This window comes from Rhipicephalus microplus, chromosome 3 (assembly GCF_043290135.1).
Source record: "Rhipicephalus microplus isolate Deutch F79 chromosome 3, USDA_Rmic, whole genome shotgun sequence".
NCBI lineage: Eukaryota > Metazoa > Arthropoda > Arachnida > Ixodida > Ixodidae > Rhipicephalus > Rhipicephalus microplus.
Genome location: NC_134702.1, coordinates 26,028,332 through 26,031,604, shown reverse-complemented (window position 1 = coordinate 26,031,604; position 3,273 = coordinate 26,028,332). Strand labels below are relative to the sequence as shown.

General features: G+C 41.5%; 1 non-coding gene across 1 annotated transcript; it reads right to left on the bottom strand.

Annotated features, from left to right (window-relative positions):
* Window positions 1-2,091: 2,091 nt before the first annotated feature.
* Window positions 2,092-2,163, bottom strand: TRNAT-UGU (transfer RNA threonine (anticodon UGU)). The gene has a single exon. It is a non-coding gene; the product is annotated as a tRNA-Thr (tRNA).
* Window positions 2,164-3,273: the final 1,110 nt, after the last annotated feature.

Below are 3,273 nucleotides of genomic sequence, written 5' to 3'. Positions count from 1 at the left end.
CAAGTTTTTTCAGCGAGTGTTGGTTAAGCCTCTTCTAATTATCAGTAGATCGAGCACGAAAGATAACATCACTATGCTTCACTATCTCTATCTCTCTCTTGTGAAAGTTCCTAATCCACGCTGAATTAAATCCTCGGCCGAAGTACAGTGTCTGGCGATAAAGTAAAAAGAAAATGTGCAACGGAATTCTGGCTCGAAGAGTTTCTCGTAGAAAAAAGCTCTTTTCCCGGGGCTTACCGGAATGATAAGAAGCAATGCTGAAATCCCACGCCGTCTTACGCAAAACAAATATAACAACAAAAATTGCATTGACAGCACGCGATAAGACCGGTCGCAGTACTGTTAGCACCTTTTGGAAATTACCAGCTCTCGAGGCCTGGCTCAAGAAGGCTTCACGTTGTTATTCGCTTGCTTCGGTGTAGCGACATCGTAACGATCATCACGGGCAATCTCTTCACGACAGCGACCTCTGGCTTTCACGGCGGCTTTCTTTTCATGTCATTGGGTTCTTATCTCTGCGACACTGTGAAGGTGTTTGGATTTACTGCGTTCCTTCCTTTGTCGTTATCGGGACATGCGCGACGCACTTCAAAATGTCGTTACGGAAAACGGTGCTCTAGGGGTTTGGCAAAAGGCCTACTGCCATCCCCACGATAGGCTTAGCTGATGTCGCCGTAGAGTTAGCTGCTCCCTACTTTTATTTTTTTTTCAGTGCAGACGATTGCCGCCCGCATATATTGCGTCGTCGCACTATGCGATGATGTCCCAAGGAAAAAAGCAATGATAGAAACATATTTCAGTCCCTTATGCCAAACCAGATTGCTTGTGTATCTACAAAGACTCGAGGCACAGTTTTCATATTTAGGTGATGTATACTTATCTGAATAGTGTAAGCTTTTACACGTCACAAGGCCGCAATCAAACCATGACTGTTTCTATTCTTTTTTTTTTCGCTCATGCCGATGGAAATAGACGTCTTGCATCGTAAGTATTTACTTCGACCCTCGAAGTTTTTCAATATGATATATATCCAGCTCGCTTCTAACATGTTCAATAACGCATATTTGAATCCTTTCCTCGGCTGCAATATTTCAATGGACGCAAAACGCAGGCATACCAACAAGAAGAAAACATGCATTCAATTCCAAGTTGCCGTTACAGCATCCCCAGGTGGGCAAAGTTAATTATGATCGAGCACTTCGCTATTGAGTGCTTTGTAAAATCATCGGGGCTTTTAGCAGGTAAAAAACTTGTAAATTAATTTATTATCGCTCCTGCCTGGTAAAATTGTTTGAACTTTACTGAAGTACTGCAGGCTTGAATGGGTATTGCCGTACACCCAATAGAACAACAAAACAACGAGCGGCGCCTGCATCTGTCGGTGAGTGGTTCTTAAAACAAAAAAAAGTTCAACGAAAACACTCGAAGCGTGTACTTATTCGATAACATGCAAAATTAATTAGCTGTAAATGATAACTTAGTTTTTTTGCTTCTCTAACCACTGGCGCACTTATAATAAACTTCTTAGTCTCGACATAATTTAACGAAACCTGAAAGTTAAACTACCTGGAACTCATTTGCACGGGAATGTAGGCAATTGTAACGTATTATGCTAATGGAGCTTGCTACGCCAGGATTCCAGCGCCAGAGCAGGTCGAGCAATCTAGATTAGGTGTTGCTTTAATTAAAGGCTGAAATGGATGTGAGGAGAGAGGACGTTCCCGCATATGTGTTAAACACTCCTCGAAAGGCTAGAGAGAGAGAACGCGAAATATTTGTAGTAGTAGCAGTAGTAGTAGTAGTAGTAGTAACCACTATTTTAGTGTATTTTTGATATGCAAGAAAAATTACACAGAAGCAAAATGCGTTTCAAACACCTTACAAAGGCCTCTGCACCTGCAGTTCGTCCCAGATATACACACACACGAATATATATATATATATATATATATATATATATATATATATATATATATATATATATATGGCAAGGAAACAATAATGGCAAGGAAAGTATAGCGGAAGTTATTAGACCGAATCGTAATGTAAATGTGAAGAAAGAAAAGTTGGTAGGCGGGTGGAAAGATAACTTGCCATGAGCAGGAACCGAACCTGCGACCTTCGAATAACACGTTCGATGCTCTACCACTGAGCTACCATGGCAGCTATCTCCCCCCCCCCCCCCCCAAACCACTTTATTGGGGTTATATGTGAATTCGGTGCATTTAGGTTGTATACGAGGCTATTGGTCAGCTGCCAGCTCGTAATAAGTTCACGTGCTACGTGACGCCAAACAGGCACATAAAGAGTGTACCACAGTCGCCGCCATGGCTACTGGTGGCGCCGACTGACACTCCCACGTTTGAATTCTCGCAGGAACGATTATCTCGATTATAAAAGCTTGTGGGTTCGATTATCACCGTTGGAGCACTACGGTGCCTTTAGAAGAAAGTTAGTTGCTAGTTCATAATTTATCCTCAGGGGTTTCTCCTTACAAGCCGCGACATTATTATATAAAATCTGACCACGCGGGTTTTTTTTTAGAGAATTGAACGGTGGATGAGGTGGTCTTTGGACGTAAGTATTATCGTAAGTAGCTCGACGAAGGTTCACCTGTTTTCATCTGTTATTTTTAACTGTGAAGTTGTCCTTGGTCGCACTTTTCACGTTCGCGATTCTTGGTAACGGTCATTGTCATCATGAAAGCGTATACGCCGCAGAGACATTGTTCAAATCCCATTGCTCAAGACAGGTCCACTAAAGATCAAGAAAACAATACTTAGCCCAACTCATGGGTATTGCAGCTTCTCACAAAACAAAAACTATCATCATAAACGCGTATGTGCCACAGAAATGGGCTATTACACACAACTTCCATTAAAATTGAAGAAGGAAGCAGTAAGGCCAACAAATGACGTGCGGGTCACCATAGCCACACCACTATCACATGACGCTTTGTGTTGATGAAAAATGGTCCCCGAAACAACCCTAAAACTTGACCATTAACCCTGTCACTCTAAAGCTTAACAAATAGTTTACAATAGAGTCTGTGATACAACATATTGGAGTGTTTATTGGAACCTCTGTATGAGAGTGGTATAGTCAAGATGTAATAAAACTATACCACCAGCTCAAAGCTTAACGAAGAGCGTTTATCGAAAAGCAGTGATACAACATATCTGAGAGACTTGCAAAACAAACAAATGCGTTAGACTGAATCAGGAATGAATGGTATGAAAAACTTTAATATATCTATCGATGAATGGGTTGAGT